At 34.1% G+C, this 25107-nt stretch overlaps 1 long non-coding RNA gene across 3 annotated transcripts in view; it reads right to left on the bottom strand.

Moving 5' to 3' along the window:
• Window positions 1-1011: 1011 nt before the first annotated feature.
• LOC144245670 (uncharacterized) overlaps window positions 1012-25107 on the bottom strand; it is a 36998-nt gene continuing 12902 nt past the window's right edge. Inside the window, exons 2-5 of one of the 3 annotated variants that reach the window (XR_013339384.1) lie at window positions 14092-14228; window positions 7460-7653; window positions 4068-4171; window positions 1012-1092 (exon numbers count right to left, since the gene is read on the bottom strand). This is a non-coding gene — a long non-coding RNA (uncharacterized LOC144245670). Of the gene's footprint in view, window positions 1093-2498; window positions 2600-4067; window positions 4172-7459; window positions 7654-14091; window positions 14229-25107 lie in introns of those variants that run through there. The other 2 variants (XR_013339385.1, XR_013339389.1) reach the window with 2 other exon arrangements.

The following is a 25107-nucleotide window of genomic DNA, read 5'->3' as shown; positions in this document are numbered from 1 at the left end:
AGAATAAGGAATTGAAAATTCTGCCCTTCCTAAAGGGCAATTTTTAAAAATGAGCAGAAGTTGTCAGAATCAACTTTTGACACCTTTAAATTAACCAAAGTCTTGAGGTTCTTAGTGCCAGAAAGAGCAGAATGGACCTCATTCACAAAGAATTATCATTATCTGTTCCAACCTGATAACTCCCTAGGAGGTCAGCACAAATGTTTGTCTTTATTTCACTTACTGGAACTGACTGGCTTATTTCTAAAGCCTATTGGTATGTCTAAGGGAATTTATCAAAAATATTTACGGCTGAATGGGGCGCCTGCGTGGCTCAGTGGGTTAAGCGTCCGACTTCGGCTCAGGTCATGATCTCACGGTCCGTGGGCTCGACCCCCGCATCAGGCTGTGTGCTGACAACTCAGAGCCTGGACCGTGCTTCAGATTCTGTGTCTCCCTCTCTCTCTCCGACCCTCCCCTGCTCACACTGTCCCTCTATCTCACTCAGAAATAAATAAAACATTAAAAAAATTTTTAAAAAATATTTACAGCTGAAGAGATAAATAAGAGTTGAGGCAAACCATAGCTTAAACATAAAGCTTGGAGGAAAGGCTGGGGAATGAGATGGCTGTAAGGGCTTTGAAAAGCTTGAACATTTTCTTATAAATCTAGAAGTTAATACATGTGCTCAGGAAAGACCTGAGAAGGACCTACGTTCTCACATCCTAATAACCTTAACTCTTAAAAAAAAATAAATAAATAAAAGAGGATGTGCAGGCTAAGGAACAATTTTAAACTACCCACATAAGCACTGATAGCGTGCTCAACATACATACACAGAGCCTCTGGTGAACTAATGGAAGATTTTTTTGGTTCTAGATGTTTAAAGAAATCTCAAAAATAAAATTAACCTAAGAAGAGCAAGACTTGTACACAAAACGTTGAAAGAAATTAAAAGTAATCAAGATAAGTGGAAAGAGCTTCCATGGTTATGAATTGGTAGAGTTTAATCTTGTTAAGATGGCAAGGCTCCCCAAATAGCTGGCTTTGCAGATCTACGGTAATCCACATCAAAATTCCAACTGCTTTTTTTCATAAGTGGATGAGCTGATCCTAAATGCATATGAAAAAGGATGCAATGTAGCCAAAACAATCTTTAAAAATAAAGCATTGTGAACAATGGTTAACCCTCACACTGATTGCTTTTTTATTTTTATTTTTTTAAATGTTCAAGTTCTTTCAATTTGTGGAAACAGGTGATTCTTTTGCTATTGATTTAATTTCATATTCATACGTTGTATTTAGGTAATTTTTGCATAACAATATTTCAATAAACGTTTTACCACAAAATATTCTTTGAATACACTTAAAATTGGAAATGTCTCATACAAACACTGTAATGTCTGCCCTGTTTCATTTTCATTTGATTGCATTAGAAATCAAAATCTCTTTTTTTCCTTTGTTCTTTTGGTAAAATATGTGATTTAAAAACTTTTCTGTCCAAAGACTCTGGTCATTTTTTGTAAACTAATTGAATGTTTTTATTGATTATCTGAGTTTTTATTCTTACATTCATTTCTTATTTGCATAGAGAACAAACTAATGGTTGCTGGAGGGGAGGTGGGTGGTGGATGAGTTAAACAGGTGATGGGCATTAGGGAGGGGACTTTTTTGGATGAGCACTGGTTATCATATATAAGAGATGAATCACTGGGTTCTACTCTTGAAGCCAAGACTTAAGTAAAAGAAAGAGAGGAGGGGGGAAGGAAGGAAGGAAGGAAGGAAGGAAGGAAGGAAGGAAGGAAGGAAGGGAGGGAGGAAGAGAGAGAGAGAGAGAGAGAAAGAAAGAAAGAAAGAAAGAAAGAAAGAAAGAAAGAAAGAAGAAAGAAAGAAAGAAAGAAAGAAAGAAAAAGAAAGAAAGAAAGAAAGAAGGAAGGAAGGAAGGAAGGAAGGAAGAAGGAAAGAAAGAAAGAAAGAAAGAAAGAAAGAAAGAAAGAAAGAAAGAAAGAAAGAAAGAAAGAAGAGAAGGGAGGGAGGGAGAGAGAGAAAGAAAGAGGCAAAGGTTAAAGACAGGAGGAGAGATTTACTTTTTATTTAATTTATTTCTGTGCTATTTAAATCGACAAAGGGCACTTGTTACTGAATAATGAAAAATATCAGCTATGCAAATAAGAAATGAACGTAAGCCTTCCACTGAATGTTTAAAATATCTTACATAATTCAACAGGGAATAATAATAAGGTGCAATGGCTAAAACAATTACAGTATTGTCTTCTATATATAGACTTTGCTTTCCCTTTTAAATGAACAAGTACTATGAAATTATAAACCAGTTATATTATAGATGTAAAATTAATCTGTTCAAAAATCTCATTTATCCCCATTCTTCCTTCTGAAAATAGTACAGATGTTATTGCATATGGTACATATTCCTGATCTGCATTTTGCTGATTGGTGCTGATGTTTTCTTAATATTTTTTCATAAAAATACAAATAATCATAGATTCTCAAAATGAAAGTAGAGAGAACAGATAATTCCATTCAGTAGAATAGCTAAAATTAAGAGTGAGAACTTCATACATCTCTGTTTTCGAAATATGATTGGATAATTTTTTTCGTCCTGTGGGAACAAAGCAAAATGAAAATATTGTATGGATGTTTACTATGGTGGTAGGAAAGGCAGCTATGCCTGTAAAATAACTTAATGTTTAAATATCAGTGTTCACAACCAAGTTAAAATAAAATTAGAGTTATTATGAACTTAATGTCTACTTATTATAATATTTAAGTCATATGAGCAATAAATTCTTATACTACAGTGCTGATGTCATAACATGTTTAAAGTGAAAGAAACATAAAATTAAGTGCTTAAAAGTTAGGACCATCAATTATGAATTCAATGTACCTGTATATATTTATTTTTCCCTTGATCAGGGGCTTAAATCTCAGCTGCAAATGAATTTCAGTTTTCCATATCCTCACTTACCCAGGCTGATTTTTTATAAAACTGGGTTTGCACCTGTCTTGGAACCACCCTGTTCCCTCTCACTTTTAAAGGGTACATTTTGGCAAAATCTTTTGTCCATTACATTCGTCTAAAGTAGCACACACTCTGTGAGCTGGTAACATTTCACTGGGCAGAGATGGTATTTTTATGCCTACCAAGCTAAATATAACAAGAAATCATGAACTCAGGCATAGGTGTGAGGTTGACAGAGATTTCCATTTTTAGTCACATCATCTAAAGGCTTTTAAAATTACCGACTTATATACCTCTATCTGGGTTCTAGTAGACGTCATCAGCTGACATCCTGGCAGGTAAGATGAAACACAAGTATGGAAAATTAGACAATGAGAGTTGGAAAAGTCTTATGAGAAATAAATCATGTTATTCACAACTGTATTTTTCTGCTCTCCTTACAACCTCCCTGCATCTACCGTCCAGGCCCACTAGACTTTAATTTTATACCAACAGAAGCTTCTTCTGGAAGACAAGTCTGGTTTTTGTTTGGTTTGGTTTGGTTTTGTGATAATATGAAGATTTGTTGAAACCATGGAAAATAAGTAAAGGATAAATATTGTAATAAAATACCCAGAATGACTTTCAATAGTAGATTAAGAGAACAGAGGAAGTAAAGCTGTGTCATAACCTAAGGAAAAGCAAAATTAAGAACATATTATATTTGCAATATTAAGAAGTTATTCTGACTTCTAGTAAACAAACAACTAGTTAAAAGGAAAAATATTTTCTAACAAATTCTTAGTGCTTGGATAAAAATTCTGAAAAAGAACAAAGAGTTAAAAATAACAATTATTAGCTACAATAATTGAGAAAAATTCAAATACATACTTTGTTGAGTTTTGAAATAAATATTTCAGTCATTATTGAATCCTTTTAAATCATCTTTTGTTTTAAAACTTCTGGCAAATACAGGCAAGTGTCCTGTAGATTTCTAACGAAATACCCGTAGCAGATACATTTAAATGGGAAACTCAGGAAAGTCAATGTTCAATGTGCTGTTTTTCCTCCTAAAATGTGACTGTAAGTTATGATCATAGTGTAATGATTTAATTATTAGTTGACATACCAAAGCTTGCCAGCTTGTCTGTTCTAAATTATTCATTGCCTGACTTGCTTTCCCCTGAGTCACAGGTCTGGACACCTTAGATACACATTTTCTAGGCAGACTTCCTGGAAGAGAAATCAGATTTAGATTCAGTCAGTGAGAAGAATGAAAGCTACTTCCTCACTTTCTGCCTGCAGTCCTTGCATTCTTACGGTATTCAGCACACCTGGGCTATGTAGTAGCCTCTGTTCTCCTAGAAATCATCTACCCACTGACTTGCTTCAGACAGGTATGGGGAACAGGAGCTGTTACTTCTAGAGACAGACTAGGACAGCAACATCACCTTCCTGTTTACCTGAAGCTGAGCAAACCTGAGAGCTGCTTGTTGTGTTCATATACATTTGATTCTCTAGCCCTTCCATCAACTTTAGTAGTACCTAACTCTCTGTATTAATTAATTACCTGTATTAAACGTCTTCCTTCTTGAAAGTGTTTTCTGCTAATCTAACCAAGCTTTGAGTAATAATAGTTACATGCAAATGCACACTCATCTTGAGAGATTTCTGCCCTTATTCTAATAAGGTGGCATTGCTCAAAATAATTTTTAGAATGACAATCTAAATAAGTACCTCAATCTTTGAGTAACCTTGATTGAAGTGTCAAAATTCCATCATTTGAGGATGGATTTGATGTTTGGAAACAGCTAGAAGCTGCCTGAATTTAAGTATTAAGTAAGGTAAGTCATTTTTATAGACTGAATTATGCCCCCCCTCCCCAAATTCATATGTTAAAGTCCTAGCTCCTGGTATCTTGAAATATAATTGGATTTAGAGATAAGGTCTTTAAAGAGGTAATTAAAAATGAGATTGTTTGGGTGGATCCAATCCAATATGACTGGTGTCCTTATATGAAGAGATTTGGACTCACACATACAGACAGAAGACCACTTTAAGGGAGGAGACTGCCATCTATAACTCAAAAGAGAGAGACCTCAGAACATCACCCTGATCTCAGGGTTGTAGCCTCCAGAGCTGTGAGAAAATGAATTTCTGTTGTTAGATTCCCCAATGTGTGGTAGTTTGTTATGGAAGCTCTAGCAAACTAATCCAGTCTTATACTATTTTGGATGTGAAATATATGTGACTATAAGATGTTAAATCCATACTTAAAATGTACTCATAAGATGTCTCTAAGGATAATTCCAAGAGAAGACTATAGGTATGTATTCAGGAAAGACCATAATATATATGTAAATGTCACAAGGTGGATTCTTTTGGCAGGAATAACATTCATTTATATTCCATCACACAAAATTTATTTTTAAAGCCTTATTTATAACACTATAGGTTTAAGTGAAAAACTATGTATGTAACTAAGATTTATATACACATCTAAGATAGATAGATAGATAGATAGATAGATAGATAGATAGATAGATAGATAGATAGATAGAATATAAATTATCATATCACCATTCATGGAATACAGGGATAAGGATTAAACAAGATGTTTAAATTATCTAATCACGTTAGGGAACTGGGGAAAAGATAAAAGAATCTTGAGAGCTACTCTTTTTTTTTTTAAATGTTTTATTTCTGAGAGAGAAACAGCATGAGCAAGGGAGGGTCAGAAGGAGAGGGAGACACAGAATCTGAAGCAGGCTCCAGGCTCTGAGCTGTCAGCACAGAGCCTGATGGGGGGTTTAAACCCAGGAACTGTGAGATCGAAACCTGAGCTGGATACTCAACCAACTGAGCCACCAGGCTCCCCTCCTGAGAGCTACTCTGTGATGGAAAAACTTAATTTGAAGAGTCAGAGCTATCTTTGTTTTTCAACTGATGATGCAAAAAATGTGGCTCCAGTACATCATTTTATACTACATTAAAGACAGACTATTGAAAACTACAGTGCTCTGATCATGTATGTTCTTATAAAGAAAAACCAGAGAACTTGATCTTTGTTAGGATTTGGTCAGCACTGCAATTTGTGAGATATGAGTATATCTTGAAGACAAGGTAGATAATCCATCAAATCCATTGATATGGAAAGGTGACAAATAACTAATACTTTGTCACAACTCAAAAATCAATCTAATCATGGTTATTAGATTTCTTATAAATAAATTAGAGTTTGTCTTTCCTCTGTGGCTGCAATTTAAATACTATTTTTGGAGTAAGTACCATATTTGCATGATTTGAAAAGAAAGTATCAAAAGGTATGCAGAGCTTCTCTACTCGCACTGTGCCATCGTCACTCTTGTCCCTGCCTTGGGAAGTCATTCTCCTGAGTTTCTAATTCTCCTTTCATAATTTCTCTGTACATACAGATATACATGTGGAGTTTTTAATATACATAAAGAAACATGTTATAAAGTATAAACATTGCTTCTCAGTACATAATAATCTCCCCCTTTACAGACACATTTTATTATATAACAAAACATATTTAATCAATGTACTGTTGGCTGGAAATTTGTATTTTATCTAGTAAATTTCAATCAATAAAGCTTCAGTGAATACCCTTTTATCATTGTCATTTTTTAGAGTGGGTAAGAATATCTGAAGGTTAAATTTGAAAAAAATAAAGTTGCTTAAAATATGCCTATGTGGGTGTATGCATGTATATGTAGATTCTTTGTTTTTAAATATAGTAAACTCCTATAACAACATATTAGGGTCCAAAAATTCAATTGTATAAAATATAGTGTTGTGCTTTGCAAGTTAATGAAAGCCAGTATTTTTCATTCAGTCTTTCAGTTGGCATAAAAACAAAAACAAAAATAAATGTATTTCTGTGTAATTGTTTTGTATACGTAGAAAACAGTACAATTACCACAGAAAGCATGCAGTTTTACAGTAGTCCTCTTATCCATAGTTTTAGTTACCCATGGTCATCTGTGGTCCAGAAGCAGATTATCCTCTTTCTGACACACTGTCAGAAGGTCCATAGTAGCCCAGTGCTACATCACAATGACTAAGCATTTATCCCACTTCATCTAGTCATGTAGGTATTTTATCATCTCACATTATCACAACAAGAAGAAAGGTTAGTAATATAATAAGAATTTGGGGGAGTGGGGAGAGAGAGAAGGACCACATTGACATAACTCTTATTACATTATAGTGTTATAACTGGTCTATTTTATTATTAGTTATTGCTATTAATCTCTTACTATGCCTAATTTATAAATCAAACTTTATCATAGGTATATATGTATTGGAAAAAACATAATATTTATAGGGTTTGGTATTATCTGCAGTTTGAAGCATCCACTGGGGGTCTTGAAACATATCCTCCCATGATGTGAAGGGGCTACTGAACTTCCTTGTGATAGTCCCAAGTGACTAGACTTTTCATTCCTAATCTCACTCTATTCCTGGTGTAGAAGATAAGATTATTCAGTCCACTCCCACCTGAACACAGAGCCAATGGTCAATAGAATAATGCTTCATTCGACATAACATCCCAGATATTACAGAGGGAGGTTGCTTCATTGTCAAATTGTCATCTGTTGGGCTATACAACTTGATTCTTCAATCATCCGGGAAAGTTCCTATTTCCTCAGTTTTGCCCACTGAGTCGCAACTGCATTTTGATGCACTCAGTACTGTACCAAAGAGAAGAATAGAGAATTTGATGAATTTATCTGTACCGAAGTTTTAATGCAGTAGGTCTTCCTAGTTGTATATAATGATTAGCCTTTATTTTAGATCATTGTTGGCCTACACTGCAACTCTCCTCCTTCCCTTTGTAAAGTACTACTTGATGAGGTAACTATGTGACCTTATACCTCACCAGACATGAGAATTTCCAATGAAGATAGCTATGTCTCTGCTCCAAGGTAGTTAATCTAAAAGTCCCACAAGTCTTAGGTGTTTGTGATGGCAAAACCCCATATTAGGTCATCCAGACCATCCCTTGGCAGGACTCATTTCAGCAGTATTTGATGTTTGCTTTTCTACTTGGTCCAGTCCTACTGACTTCAACATTTTAAAATTTAAAAGGCACACTGGGGAATCTCAAGATTGTCTTCTCAAAGCAAATCAGCAGATTATAAAACTTTGAAAAATGTAAGAACCTTATGTTTCTAAATCTCAAGAGACAAAAATTTTCTGCTTAAAGGTAAGTAGATGTTTATATTTCTCCTAGAGATTTCAATCTGATATGCTTAATTGCTGAATATTTTGGTACTAATTATAATATCCATTACATGTTATATGTATTAATTGACATCAATATTCTGGGAATTGTTATGTTGACAAACCTATCTGAAATGGCCCTCTTGGCATCACATGGAGAAAATAGTCAGCACAACTAGAATGCAACAATGAGCCCAAGCTCTTGGATTTAAGGCAAAGCACTGAATTGCTGGAATAGCCAGCCTGCAATAGCAGTCACTCCCAGAGATCACAGACCCACCATCGCGTGGATGCTGTAAAACAATCAGACTGGATAGAAGTTGACTTGGAATCCCTGAGAAAGCTGAAAATCCTGACCACCCAGTTTTTATTAGTGCTGATATTATACAAAAGGCACATGTAAATTAAGTCAGAATTCAGAAACTCTGCATTTATATCTGAAGACTTACAGCAGTGAAAGCTGCTTTATTTCTGACTCCAACTTAATGATCCCAACTTGATGATTTAGGACTAGATATGTGAAACAACATACATAATATTACTTTAAGATTTCTGCTTCTGATAATGGCCGTGTGTTGCAGACTAATCCTCTGCCAAGAGTAACTAGAAAAACTGGAAAGTATTTAAATCTGTTTGGAAATATTGGACCACTACTAATGCAGTAGCAATTTGAGGGGCCATGATTATAGGGGGAAAAAAGCAAAGCTTAGAGAAGTGAGGCTGACATTTTGGTCCATCCTAAACAGTTTTCATATGTCCTTTGGTAAAAATATATGTGCATTTCTCTCAAGTTTATACCTAGGATTAGAATGATGTGTCACAGAGTATTTATATCTTTATTTTGGTAAAGTGTGCCAAAGTTTCCAAAAATGGTTGTATAAGTTTATACTCTCACAAGCAATGTGAGAGAGTTCTGTTTGCTCTATATTCAGCTAACCTTGGCATTTAGAAACTTGTATTTATCAAAAGAAACCGTTAAGAAAGTAAAAACAAACAAAAGAACAGAGAAGATAGTTGCAATGCATATATCTAATGAATACCTTGCACACAGAATATACAAGGAATTCTCTCAAATCAATAAGGAAAAGTCAGACAACAATTTAAAAAGTACAAAACACTTGAACAGGCACTTTGCAAAATAGAATATCTAAATTGGCATTTTCATACTAAAAACTGCTCAATTTCATTACCCATCAGAAAAATGTAAATTAAATCCAAAGTAAGAGATCTCCACACATGTATCAGAATCCTTAATATCACATAAATGCAAAATATACCAAGTTTTTATCAAAACAGCATGTATATCTTCAAAATGGGGATGAATAAACTCTAATCCATTATTTCACTAGTGAAATATGGGCCATTTTCCAGCATTAGAAAAGAATACTGACTAAGTACATCTCAACAATTTTTTAAATTAAATGACAGAGAAATGATAAGAAATGAATTTAATAAAGGATCATCAAAGCATGTTAATGCCATTTGATGAAGGTATGTTGGGGAACAGAACACAATTTCAATCTATCTTCTTATAGATCACTTAATGAATTCCTTTTACAGATAAAAGAGCTGGCAAGCAATATTTTAACCAAGTAATCAAACCCAGCAACACCAAAAAATGAAATAAAGGAATGTTCATGTTATAGAAGTACACAGTATTACGTATGCAAAATTCTTCACAAAACTCTTTGATCTAAATGTAATCATTAGGATGCAATTCATCAAGCCCAAAATATAAGACTTTTTATATAATGCCTAACTTTTTTAAATGACAAAGTCATGAAAGGCATACAAAGGTAGATCACTGTTCCAAACTAAAGTAGGGACATGAAAAATGCAATGTATCAACATCGATTCTATTCTAAAATGGAACATTTTTGGAAATACCACAGATATTGTAGAATAGACCATATTTTAAACTATATTACTGAATCAATGTTAAAAATAATTAATATTTTTGGTTATATCAATGTTATAGTTACAAAGGAGAATGTTTTTGTTGTTAGGATATGCAAGATGAAATATTGAGACTGAAATGCCATGTATGATATTTGTAAATTACTTTCAAATGGTTCAGCAAGAAATGAAAAAATGTAGGTGGGTAGATAAACAAGCAGACAGACAGGCAAACATCAGTACAGAAAGAAAATAAATGCAGGAAATAGGTCAACCTAGGTGAAAGATATATTTTGTTGTACTATTCTTTTGAATTTTCTCTAGTTTTGAATATTTTCAAAATAAAGTTGGAGAAGAAATAAAGAGGGAAACTACATTTTATTTTACATAACAGCAACAGAATCTTTTGAGAGGATTCAGTACCTTAAGATAAGCATTAAAGCAAATACTAAAAGTAATTCTTCAATTAGAAGGAAAATGAATCACAGAAGCACAGAGATAAAGAAAGATACAAAGCAAAAAAAAGGGTAAGTATTTGGTAATTACAAATGAATACCGATAGTGTAAAACTATGACAGCAATAAGTTGTAGAATTCAAATTATTAGAGAGAGTTAAAATACAAGAAAAAAATAACACAAAAGGCAGGAGGTGAAAATCGACTTCAAGTGTTCTGCAGGCCTCACATTGTCCAAAAAATTTATATAAGTTGTGATGTTTCTTGTGCACCAACTGGCAACCACAATAAGAATACCTAGAGAATGTAAAATGTTTAGCCAAATAAAGAGGAAAGAATGGAATAATAACAAAAACAACAATAATAAATTACCCGAAAACAGAGGGAAAAAAAGAAAAAAAGAAATAGATCAGATGGGGCAAATAGAAAACAAGTAATTATATGATCATTTTAAACCCAAATCTTTTCTTTTCTTCTCTTTTCTGTTCTTTCTTTCTTTTCAAGAGAACACATGTAAGCAGGGGAGGGGCAGTGGGAGAGTGAGAGAGACACTCTTAAGTAGGCTCCACATCCAGCATGGAGCCCAACACTGAGCTCTTGATTTCACAAGGCTGAGATGGTGACCTGAGCCGAAATCAAGAGTCAGATGTTTAACCAACTGAGCCATCCAGGTGCCCTCAAACCCAAATATTTAACATTTTAATAAATTTTATTTATTTTTGAGAGAGGGACAGAGAGAGAAAGAACAGAGAGACAGGGTGCTAGCAGGGGAGGGGCAGAGAGAGGGAAAGACAGAATCTGAAGCAGGCTCCAAGCTCTGAGCTGTCAGCTACAGAGTGGGATATGGGGCTCCAACCCACGAACTGAGAGATCATGACCTGAGCTGGCCTGATGTTTAACTGACTGAGCCACCCAGGTGTCCCATAAACTCAAATATTTTCAATGTAGACAGTCTAAAGACTCCAAATAAAAAGGCACAATTTTCAGTCTGGATAACATTAGTTTTAGGAAGTCTTATAGAAAATCAAAGTCTAACATACAGACCTTTTCTATAGTACCCCAAACAATGAGAGAAAAGAGATAGGATGGTCAGAAGGAAAAAAGATCACATGTTTTTTTATATTTCTTATAATAGATTTTCCAATGACATTTATACAGTTTTATACCTTTCTAGAATAATGAGCATGTCTGTTTACATGTCAGCAGTTATAATAAAAAACAGAAACACAATTTATTTTAATCTCTTTTTTTGAATTTGGAAATGGCACATATTTCTCTGTAGGAAGTCTGAGACCTTCAGATAGAAATCTAGGGAGACATTTAAAAAATATGAAATAAACAACAGGTTACATATGAAATGCTCAACAGTTTTAATGCCTTTAAACTCATAACATTCCAGTTATATTTAAATAGTACAGAGGTGCCTGGGTGGCTCAGTCGGTTAAGCATCCAACTTCGGCTCAGCATGATCTCACAGTTCATGGGCCCGAGCACCTTGTTGGGCTCTGTGCTGACAGCTCAGAGCCTGGAGCCTGCTTCAGACTCTGTGTCTCCCTCTCTCTCTGACCCTCCTTTGCTCATGCTGTGTTTCTCTCTCTCAGAAAGAAAAACATTAAAAATTTTTAAAAAATAGTACAAAAACGGAGACACAATAAAAATTATCCGTTAAAATGCACTTTGTTTTTTAAAATAAATATCACAGCTAATTATGAGAGTTTTATGAATTAAGTCCCAGATGATCATCCAAACTTTATCACTAGAAAAAAATCAGATACTCTTTGTAATAACAAACTTTCCTCTAGTAAAAATGTAATACCCCCAGATAAAGTGTTTAAATTCCAGTGCTACTATGTAAAGAAAATATTAATAATTTTCACTTAAATGTAGAAGCATCAAAAAATCTGCTTTGTTAATCTAAGAAGATCAAACAAATTTAAAGTAATGTCTTCTTTTTAGTCAATAGTATCTTGAACCAAATTTTCCATTTTCCTCCTATGTCCCTTGATTTCCTCGTTGCAACTTAGTATGTTTGGTGAGCACCACTCATCTAGAAAATTGCTCTCAAAATAGAATGGAAAATAATATAATCCAAAATGAAATTGCTATTGACCACAATTCCGCATTTTCCATTATTTACACATATATATCATATATATGTATATATACACATTATATATATAAAGTGTAATGTATATATATACATAAAGTTTTAAAACTATTTTTAGAAATGGTGACCTTTGAGATAAATAATGAAGTATTTTATCTCAATGCTTCCAGACTTACTCTAAAATTCATGTTATAAAGTACGTCTTTTATTTCAATCTTTTTTTATTAATTGTATTTTTAGTAAACTCCACACCCAGTGTAGGGCTTGAACTCATGACCCCTAGAACCAGCCAGATAACACCTACATTTTAAAACTTCACATTTAAGTCACTATAAATTAAGACGCATCAGGAATTAAAGTGTAATTTTTGGTCCTGTTTTCAAATTAAGCAGACTATTACCCACTCAGTTACATACAGACCTACAATAAGTAGAACTAAATTTCCTTCTTATAATTATGATAATGATAATAATTAGTTTTATGTAATGCTGGACGATTTTCAAAATAGTTCTCACTATTTTATTTAGTACTCACAACAACCTTGTGACTAGGGAGTAATAAAGGACAATTCCCATCATTTTATAGATTAAGAAACAAAGCTCTAAGAAATTTAAGTAAGGCCAGGTTGGATGGTAATTGATGGATTAACTTGAAGTAAGACAAATTATTTATTATCCAACATATATTAAGTATGTCCAATGTGCAAGCTCTATTTATACATTGTTTGGAATATTACTTATACCCTCATGTTTTGTTGTTGCTATTATTGGCAGTGATGCAGATGGTAGGGTACAGTATGTGCGTGCACACATGCCCACATAGGAAGAGAAAGGAAGGAAACAGGCGTCAGAGAAAGATGATAAAACTGAAGAAGACATAAAGAATTTCATAAGAAATCCAATTACCATAGTCAAGAATAGACAGGTCTTCTTGAAGAAATAAAACTTGTTAAGTGAAAATTCAAGAAACTAGAAAATTTATGTTTTTGCTAAAATAGTCCACTTTGCTAAACTATGAAAAAAACAGTATTTGTAAAAACTGAGACAATTTTGCTATCAATAAAAATATTTTGTAGAAAATCAATTAGTATTAACAGGAAATGCATTAACACAGTAAATGGAATATTAGATGGGGTTTTTGAAGCAGATATGAGCATATGAAAAGTGGTTATTAAAAAAAACACACACATGCTAAAACCAAGTTTGGAATACATTTCTACATTAAAATGCCATTTTTCATACAACCTATTTATTCTCTTATGTAATGATAGCATGGAGAAAATTAAATAGTTTTGTGTAGATAGATCTTAGTTATATAGACAATTTTTTCAATCCTAATTCACTTAGTCTTCCAGTCTCCTTAATATAATGTTTCAATTCCATGATAATCTCAAAAACAATTCAGGAAATTTTGACTAAAATTTCTCAGTGAAATTATCCCTCAATTACCTTGCACATGGGCCAATGACGTGAGGCCAAGAAAATATTACTGAGGCCACTGATGCTAATGCGTTTGATCTCTGTTGCATAGACTGTGACTGTTGAAGTGGATTGTCACCAGGAACTGAGTTCAATTGTGGAAGACTCTGTTAATGAATTATATCACATAACAGAGGTTCAGAGAAATCATTTTGCAGCAGTGATAACATATAAAAGGACATGCTTTATTTGCATAAAAATGCAAATGTATGGATAAAGATAATGATGAACATCATACTAAAAATAGCACTTAATTTCTTTCATTGATTTTATTAGGCCCGTTTCAGGTCATCCTAGCTACTCTGAGAGTCTCTTAGCAAAAGGTTCAGGTAGCAAGCTACTCTGTCACATCTTAATGTTCTTTGTTTGGTTTATCCATCTCATGGCCCTAGATATAACCAAGGTTCTCATGGTGATAAATTCTTTTTCTCTTATTACTAGACTCAGATAAAGTGTATAATATTTTTCCAGACCACAAGATTATATAACTATCAATACCTTTAAGCTAAAATGTGTCTAAGCATTATATCTATACTATATATCTTTCTAGATTTATATCTAAATTTAGGCTATAAGTAGATGTCAAGATAATAAATGATTTCTAATCAGGTTACGTTTTTCTTTTCTTTTCTTTTTTTCTGAAAAGTAAGGATGATTTTATTTTATTTTATTTTATTTTACAAATAGTTTATTGTCAAATTAGTTTCCACATAACACTCAGNCCCCACATCCATCAGTCTTCAGTTTGCACATATAGGAGGATTAGGAGGAACTTGACGGAGGAACAAGGGGGAGAAGAAGGGGGGAAATGGTGGGGGAAAGGGAGAGAGGTTACATTTTTCTTTTAAACGTGTGGTCTTTGTCCAAAAGAAAAAGCAAGGGTGTAGACAGAGACACATACGGTAAGGAAGAGGGAAAAACATTATATAGAGATTATCCAGATGAAAGAAAATAAGAAATAATGGAAACTTGATCTATTAGAGTGCCAGATATGAGGCTTCACAATTTAATATCTTGAGCATCTGTTCTTTTTGTGTGAATATATGTTAAATGAATATCAAATGGCTTGTCATATCAAGAAACAATAGTGACTATTAGTGAAAAACATATGAGAAAGGTAAAAAATATATATTTATATATTCATATTTTATATATTCACTTATTTATTTTTTAACTTTTTTAAAATGTTTATTTATTTTGAGGGAGAGAGAGACAGAGTGCGAGCAGGGAAGGGGCAAAGAGAGAGGGAGACAGAATCCAAAAAAGGCTCCAGGTTCTGAGCATCAGTACAGAGCCCAGTTTGGGACTCAAACTCACAAACTGCTAGATCATGACCTGAGCTGAAGTTGGATGCTTAACCGACTGAGCCACCTAGGCACCCTTATATTCATATTTTATACTATCATTAAGTTTATCTATGTCAATGATGAACACCTAACTTCAAAAATATCATAATTATATACTTCATGATAGATGTCAGATTAAAATACATGTATTTCATCTGACTTCCCACCAAAATGTGTCCTTTATTGATATGTATATAACATGACGTACAATTCATAAATTTTGTTATAGTTATGAACACTGCCAATGTCCATAATTCATTTATTGAACACTCCTGAGTTATGGCTTTCTTTTTGTTTGGTGTTTTTGAGAATTTCTTCATTATATATCAGTTTTAAGCCACTGAAATTTACATAACTGTTTTGTTTTGTTTCCTTCTCAAGAATACTCTATAGGGGTGGCTGAGTGACTCAGTCGTTAAGTATCTGCCTTTAGCTCAGGTGATGATCTCATGGTTCTTGAGTTCAAGCCCCATATCAGGGTCTGCGCTGACAGCATGGAACCTGCTTTGGATCCTCTGTCTCCATCTCTCTCTGCTCCTCCCTCACTCATGCCTGTGCTCTCTCTCTTTCTCAAAAATAAACATTAAAAAATACTCTATAAGATATGAAGTATAAAAATATAACTGTTCCCGGGTGCCTGGGTGACTCAGTCAGTTAAGTATCTGACTTCGGCTCAGGGCATGATCTCGCGGTTCGTGGGTTTGAGCCCCGCGTCGGGCTCTGTGCTGGCAGCTAGCTGATAGCCTGGAGCCTGTTTTGGATTCTGTGTCTCCCTCTCTCTCTGACCCTCCCTTGTTCATACTGTCTCTCTCTCTCTCAGAAATAAAACATTAAAAAAGGTTTTAAAAATATAACTGCTCCTTTTAATCATTGATTTCAAAAAATTTGAAATCATATTATCAATCCCTACTTTACAAGGGAGAAACTTATCAATCACGGAATATAAGCAATCGTAGAATTCTAACTAATCAATGTAGAAATAATGAAAAAATAGATATTCATTATTTGTTAACCATTATAGTATTAGCTGATCAACCTAAAGGTTATCAATGGATGCTACAGCCAGTGGCTGAAACTTTAATAAGGTGCAGTTTATTAGAAAACATGGAATATCATCCCCCCAAAATATTAGTCAAATACAAATGGAAAACTATGAATTTATACTGAAGAGAAAGGATAGATTGTAACTAGTATAGTCAATAAAATTTAATATCATAGGTGGTGGGACAAGCTGATATCATGTGCCTTCACCATCTCTGTGATATTCCTGCCAAGAATGTATGGCCTGAGGAAACATCTGGTCATGAGGAAACATCAGATAGACACAGGTTGAGGTCACCTGGTAGAATGAAATGATTGCATTCTTCAAGACTCTGAAGGATATGAGAGGCAAGGAAAGACTAAGGAGCAATTAAAAAAAAAAAACTGATGAGACCAGACAGCTAATCACAGCATGTCTCTCCGAATAAGATCTTGGACAAGAAAGGAAAAAGAGACAGCAACGAGACATTGGTGAACTCTGAATGACGATGTTACATCAATGCCAATTTCTTGATTGGGAGAATTGTATGATGAAAATGTAGGAACATTTTATTGGCAGCGGGGGAGGGAGGGAAGAGAGTGAGAGAGAGAACAAATGCAATACTGTGTTAATTAGAGACTCCAGAGGAATCTAGAAGCACTTTGTACTGTCTGGAAAATTGAATGTAAATCTTAAACTATTTCAAAATATAAATAAAAATAAAGAAGGAAATTAAAAATAATAAACGAAGGGTACCTGCATGATTAAGTCGGTTACACATCTGACTTTGGCTCAGCTCATGATCTCATGTTCTGTGGGTTCTGTGGGGCTCTATGCTGACAGATCCAAGCTTGGAGCCTGCTCCAGACTGTGTGTTTCCCTCTCCCTCTGCCCCTCACCCGCACATGCTCTGTCTCTCTCTCTCTCAAAAATAAACATTAAATGTTTTAAAAAATTATAATAAATGAAAATAATGAAAAAATCAACCATATGTTTTGTCCTGTGAAACTCAGAGTATGATTACACCATTATTGATCAGGATATTTGGCAAATAGGATAATGTCTGAAATTTGTTTCATATTTTTATCTTCCCCACGCAGATGAAAAGGACATAATTTCTGCCATATATGTGATGTTTTTCAGAACTTGGCTCCAGAACACAGTGATTAGTTGGAAGGCCTGTTGGAACTTAAGGAAGAGGCAGGTCATCTCTCTCCCAAGATGGAACTCAGCAGAATGAGGCTGACTGAAGCTAGTAGCTGAGTTCATTTGTTTATCAAACATTGGCTGACTGATGGCTGACCTCTTGGAACTAGCCAAGTCCCTCTGGCTGACTGGTTGGCTGAACTCCTGGTCCCTCTTCCCTCAACCCTCCCCACCAACTCCTGTTTCTGCCTTTGCTCTTTTCACTGGTTGGCTGCCCTCCCTGAGGCTATGAGATGTTGCCAAAAGATTGAGAGTACTAGTAATGATAATAAAATTGACTCAATGCAGGCAGAGACCTCAGATAAAAACATGAAAAACTCAGAGTGAAAAAGTATTACTACACACTGAAATGTGTAGCAGTAAATCTTTTTGATTATTTGAACTAGTTGAACATATTCCACTTACTATGAAGTAGGAGAGCAGTGGCATAATTTCATGTGTAAATCTTTTTGGCCAATGGCATTATTACTTTCAATCTAGTAGTAAATTAACAAAATGGAGTAAGAGTAAAACACAGAGGTAAGAAAAGATTTAAATGTAATAAGTAATTTCTCGGTCAAGGCACTATGCTAGGTTTTTGAAATATTCTTAGCCTCAAATATCACTATATATATATACTATATATATATATATATATAGTAAGGGAACAAAGGGCCAAAGGAAAAGAGCCCAAATTGTGCCTGGGGCATGTCAGACTAAAAGCCTGCATCTAGCTATACAACTTGACAAACTTAACTCTCTTGAAAGAATCAACGCATGATACATTTCATCCTGGACAAAAATGTTGCTACCCACCAGTGAATCCTAGGCACCCTTACCTTCCAAGCTGAACAACCAATTAGTTATTCTTTCTACTTCATCCATTTCATGAAATTATCAATATTTTTATACAACCCATTAGTTTAATCAATGCCATATGACTACCCTTATTCATAGTACATATGTATGTGTGTTTGTGATGAGGAGAGAATCAGGGTCCTGCACATAATTATTGACTTATTCTCTCCCCTCAATAGATATTTCACATTTCCTTCTCCTTAAAATTTTATGTAGTTGTTTATCTGCTGAAAGTACAAGTTGTGATAATAACTAGCAAAGTATTTGATCATCCTTTCCTAATGGCACATTTGCATTTCAATAAGTCTATTGGAAAACTCAGATTGAAGTCATTTTAAGCCTTTAGGTTAAAGTGAAAAACAAAAATGTTCTTTTCAGATGGGGAGTTGCTTCTTTAAAAAGTTTATTTATTTTTAGAGAGAGAAGGAGTGCATGAGTGGATAGGGGCAGAGAGAGAGGGAGAGAGAGAATCCCAAGCAGGCCCTGAACTGTCAGCATGGAGCCCAACACACAGCTAAAACTCACGAACCCTGAGCTTATGTCCTGAGCCAAAATCAAAGTTGGAGACTGAACTGACTGACCCACCCAGGATCCCTGGATGGGGAATCACTTTAGATCAAAATATGTCAGCCTTGGGTGCCTGGGTGGCTCAGTCAATTGAGCATCTGGCTCTTGATTTCAGCTCAGGTCATGATCCCAGGATCATAGGATCAAGCCCTGCAACACATGGAGCCTGCTTAAAATTCTTTCTCTTCCTCCACCTCTCCCCCATTCATGCTCGCTCGCTCTCTCTCTCTCTCTCTCTCTCTCTCACAAAAACAAAAATCAAATGTTAGCCATACCAGCTACTTTCAGTGGAGAATAATTCAGACACTTGCTTGGCAAACTGGTTCACTGAATTGCCTCTAATGATAACAAAAGAGAGAAGTCTTCTGAGATGAACTGTGAAAGTCAGGAAATTTATTTGAAGTCACAAGTTTATATGCTAAGATTATAGTAAATTTTGCATTATATCTACATACATGTCAATGGTTAAAATTAAACTTCTTGACTTTTTATAAAATTAACATTTTAGGAGACTGTCATGGTTACCTAGTGCTACACCTATTCTACCACACACTATACCACCAGCCAAGTTCATGATCTACTTTGAGGAGTTTAATACAACAAGAGGAGAAATAAGATAATTAGTAACTATTTGAAAAGCTACTGTGATGTAGCACCTACCCAAAAACAGTACTTTTGTTTCTGCATAAGTTTTTCCCTTTTATTATTTTCTCATCTAATTCAATTTTTACCAAAAGCTTGACTTTGTCAAACTTATATAAATCTAAATAATTTAGTTTAGGGGCACCTGGGTGGCTAAGTCAGTTAGGCATCCAACTCTTGATATCAAATCAGGTCATAATCTCATTGTTTGTGAGACCAATCCCTGCATCGGGCTCTGCGCTGACACTCTGGGGCCTGCTTGGGATTCTCTTTCTACCTCTCTTTCTGCCCCTCCCTACTTGTGCTCCCTATCTCAAAATAAACACATAAAAATAAATAATTCAGGTTAGATCATGAACCAGAAAAACAATTTATATCTATCAGGATAGCAAATATTCTAAATATTCTAACTAATTCAAATATTCTGAATGCCCTTAGAATGAAGAATAGTTTACTTCTTCCACAATTTTGTAGAAATCTTGTCTTTTTCATATTATTATAAACAGTGGATAAAGGTATTGATGAATTTTTTTAAAAATTACTCAATAGGTCTGAGTAGAAGTCTAAACCAAATATAGAAAATAGGTCAACCAAAATAACAAGTTCAGAATATAAAAGCAGCAGCTTTCAGTGCTGCTTTTATATATGACTGCACTATATACACATAGCGATTTTCAACAACCACTTGTAAAACTGTTAACATAAGGAACTGAGCCAGGAGAAATAAAGTAATATTTTTTATATAGTCCAAGAAGTTGAAAGATGCAACATTCCACAAAAGCCATTTCCAGTGATGTCTTAATTGTTGCAAAACAAAGAAATGGCATTCTTAAGTAAGCTTGTGAGAAGAGTGGGAGACCTTCTTTCTATCCTGTTCAAGAAGGACGTACCACAGAACTCTAAATCAATCAAGACTATGAAAAGATAATGGGAGGAAAGTATCTGCTTCACACTGCATTATACAAATGTTATATGAGACCTATATTGGGTCATCACTCTGAAATGTCCCCAATAATTTATAGGGACACAGTGGTGAGTGGAGTGTTTATAGGAAAGGTTAGCTCCAGATGAGGATGGAGAAGAGATGCTTGCTAGAACCGGAGAGATTTGGGAAGTTCCTGGCTGTACCCAAATCAGTTTGCAAATAATTTAAGTAAAGATGAAAGAATGAACACAGAGGTAGGGGCAAGATGTTCACAGAAGAAGGGTTTCATTCCAGCCCAGAAAAAGAAATAAAATATCAGTGTTTGTTAGTAAATTAAATCAATTTTGCAAACTGAACTCAATGTTAACCATATGATTTTTGATATATTCATTGTATAGTATTTTGATCTCTTCACATAATTAAATGTCCCATATTTTAGCTGTTCTTAGGAATGCTATGAAAAGGAAATACATATTGGACATGAGTTATGTCATTTCCTACTTTCACACCTGATTTGTTAGTATTGTTTTAAAGGTACCATTCTTGAAGAAACTCAAAAGCCTACAACACTTTGAGTCTTGTGTTTTTAAATTAGTAAAACACTTATTAATTCATATGAATATTCTTCCTATACTTCCTACTTTAGCAAAGATATTCAGTAGTAGGAGAAGCTCAGGTGTTCATGATCACAAAATATGAAATGACACCAGGAAAAGAAAGAAAGAAAAGTACATCAGTATAGGTGCTCCTTCAGGTACACAGTTCAATTTAAGCCAGTTTTCAGCAAAATTCAATAGATAGGATACATAATTTAAAAAATATATATTTCATTATTCATCTGGAAATTCTGTGGTACTGGGTCCAGGAGTTTATAAGATGTCATTCACAGTTCAGTTTCTCTACCAATCAACCCAATTTTCATAAGGCAATGGGTAAGTCATTGATTGAAACTCAAAATATATTAAGACAGGTATATATTACAGCTTTGCAACATTTGTGATGAAAGTCAGTTTTATAAGTAAGACTTTCTCAATGACTTTTAAAAAAAAAGATAGAAAAAAGCCTCCCTGGATTCATGAGCCCATACCTGAAGCACTCTGTAGAAATTGAGGACCTTTATAAGAATAAGGAGTTTGTTTGTTACCAGCAGAAAAATAAAAGAACAAAACCCATTCACTGTAGCAGTCTAGAGTTCAATATACACTTAGAACCTGAGAATATTACCCTGGCCCACAAAAGGAATTTTTTCTGAACTTCCTAAGGAGGGGTCAGATAGAACAGAGTGTATCAGAATGTAAAGAGGATTACAAGTATTGTGGGATGATAGGTGGTATTCCAAAAATGTAAATCAAGTGGCCAAGAATGTGTTTTAATCTTTTTAATAGCCCTAGGCTTTATAATAAATTTTTGTAGGGTAAGAAGGTTTTTGTGTGTTTTTTTTAAAAATATATATGAAACTTTTCTCTTTAAAACCCGTCACTGTAATTTAATACCTAATGGCTATGGACTGTAAGTAGTAGGATTCAAAATTTAATTGATTATTTTTCATGTCCTTTGGGGAACATATTTTCAATTATTAACAGTGTAAAATATTGCCTACTCTTCCTCTCATTAGCACATTCCATCCAAAATGGAAAATGGAGTCCAATGTGATAAATTGAAATTTTTCTTGCCAATTCTTCCCACAGTTGGAATACCAGGATTTTTAGAACCTGTTTAAAATGTAAATACTGAAATTAATTATTTTGAGATACAAAGAGTTAACATTTATATCTTCATTAAAACCAAAATTATTCCAATGTTCTAAAAGAAATCGTTGGGGAATTTCTATATTACCCATATTATACTTAGTAGAAATATATGACTTTCAATAATCCACCAAAACTTCTACTATTATTCATATGAGAAATTAAAAGTATTCCAAAGTGCTTTCAAATATAAACTAATATGAAAATTGTTACTTTATAAATTGCATTTTCAAGTCATTTTTCACTTTTACAAATACCTGTTGAGTCCAGCTAAGCTCAAAAGTCATAATCTTTGTTTAGTTCAAAGTTTTGTTTTGTTCATGTTCTAACACATGAATTAATTCAAAATTCAAAATCAACACTACATATTTAATGTTGATTTGTTTAAAGTTAAGCATCTTTGCACAACTGCCTGATTTCATATACCTAAAAAGCTATATCTATCTGTAAAACAAATGTTAAAATGAGATATTTTTTGATATGGTTTTACATGGTCCACCAGGGAAAAGAAAAATAAAGTATGTTAATATTGTAGAGTTTATGATTATAATGGTCATGTCATCACCAACTGATGTTTCTATATAAAATTCTAGAAGAGTGTCTGCAATTTCATCTTGCTCCCTTTTTTATTAAAATGGCAGTTCTTCCTTCTTGGTATATTTCTTTTGTCATCTTTATACTTTTTCTTCAAAATAAAACTTCTTTTGGTTTGGCTTTGTAGAATTCAGAAAGTCTGATTAAAAGTGTTAACTAAAAACAAAAACAAAGCCAAAAACACACCTGCAATTTTAAGGGTACAGAATTCATTGTATTCCATGATATTATTTGTCATTAGAATCATTATCTCTGAAGCAATAAAATGCTTTTCTGCTTTTTCTGAAGACACGTGTCTAACAGAGATATGTATGTTAACCCAAGAGCTCTTTTCTCTAATTTTTTTCTTTAAAAATTAGTAGTCTAGGAGAAGGGGAAAAGAAACAGTTAAGGAAAGGGAGGGAGGCGAACCATAAGAGACTCTTAAATACTGAAAACAAACTGAGGGTTGATGGGGGTTGGAGGAGAGGGGAAAATGGGTGATGGGCATGGATGAGGGCACTTATTGGGATGAGCATTGGGTGTTACATGGAAACCAACTTGACCACAAACTATATTTTAAAAATATGACAGGCAAAAAAATAAAAAATAAAATAAAATTTAATTTTTCATTTACATACAGTAAAAATAAAAATAAAAACTAGTAGACTAACTGATTACTTTTTCTAAATAAAGTCAAAACTGCCTGACGTATGACTCCAATTGCAAGCTGTTTTAAATAATTTCTTGACTACACAGGTTTATAGTTGAATCAGTGAAGAACATTGCATGTAAGATTCATGTTTGGTGGTGTATTTCTCCTTAATGTTTTTGGACTTCACATAAAGCAAACTTAGAGGCACTAATAATGCCATAATTTGGACTTGAGAATTGTGTAATATAATGCATAGTTTTGTTTTGTTTTGTTTTGTTTTTTGGCCCCAGGTACTTAGTAGTCATACCTTGAGTACACTGAAATATATAAAATCAAAATTCAAGTCTTGACAGGGAAGATAGAACTTCAAGAAAATGTATTTTCTGTCATAGCTTAGATCAACTTCTAGAAAGCAATGTGAACAAGGTTCTATGCAAGGTTATCATTCAAGGAACATGAAAACAGAATCAGTCGCTGCATAATAAGTATAACTGATGCATTCGTTCATTTATTCATTCATTCCTTTTTTCAACAGGTAATTTATTCAGTGCTACCAAGTGTCTGGTTCTTTGTTAGGCAATATACACAGCAGTGGAAAAAAGATGTGTCTGCTATCCAGGAGCTTAAAGTCTAATAAGGGAGATAGACATTAAACAAATAATGCTACAATAAAGTATACAATTACAATTGTGAGAAATACTGTGAGGGGAACTCTTGACTGCTATAAAAGAACACAGAGAAGAACATAAACAATTTGCTTATTCTTCGACTAACAGATCAAGGAATGTCACGCCAAGGACGCAACATTTAAGCCAGGGCATGACAGAAAAGTAGAAGGCAGTCAAATAACAATAGAGGAAGAATACAATTGGTCACATACAGACCAAGTCTTTAAAAAGCCCTACAGCATAAGAAGCTTGAAATGTTTAAGCAACCTCAAAAAGTTGAGTGGAATACCAACAGGGCACAGGGTATATGGGAGGTTGAAGATAATGCAAAAAATAAATCTGGAGAGAAAGAGAAAAAAGGGGGGTGAGCATCAAATTATGTACAACCCTACAGGACTGTTAAAAGATTTTGAGCATAATTCTAAGAGTCAAAAGGAATTATTGCCAGATTTTCACAGGGGATGAGGAGATTTGCATTTGAACTAAATTATTCTGTTTGTTCTGCAGAGAATAGGTGATAGACTGGGATTGTGAAGAAGAAGAAAGACTAATTAGAAAGCTTCTGGGGGTGCCTCGCTGGCTCAGAAGAGCATATGACTCTTGATCTCAGGGTCATGAGTTTGAGTCCCACATTGGTGTAGAGATTACTTAGATAAATAAACTTTAAAAAAATTTTTTTAAAAAGCTCTGTAGTACTCAGGGAAAAAAAAAAAAACACAATAGCCAAAACTAATAATATCAGCAGAAAGAATAAATGTGAGACACATTATGGATGTAGACTTGTCAGGACTTGCTAAC

The sequence above is a fragment of the Crocuta crocuta genome, unplaced genomic scaffold (genome assembly GCF_008692635.1).
Source record: "Crocuta crocuta isolate KB4526 unplaced genomic scaffold, BGI_CrCroc_1.0 scaffold191, whole genome shotgun sequence".
NCBI classification, from domain to species: domain Eukaryota; kingdom Metazoa; phylum Chordata; class Mammalia; order Carnivora; family Hyaenidae; genus Crocuta; species Crocuta crocuta.
This window is presented reverse-complemented; position numbering and strand designations above follow the sequence as displayed.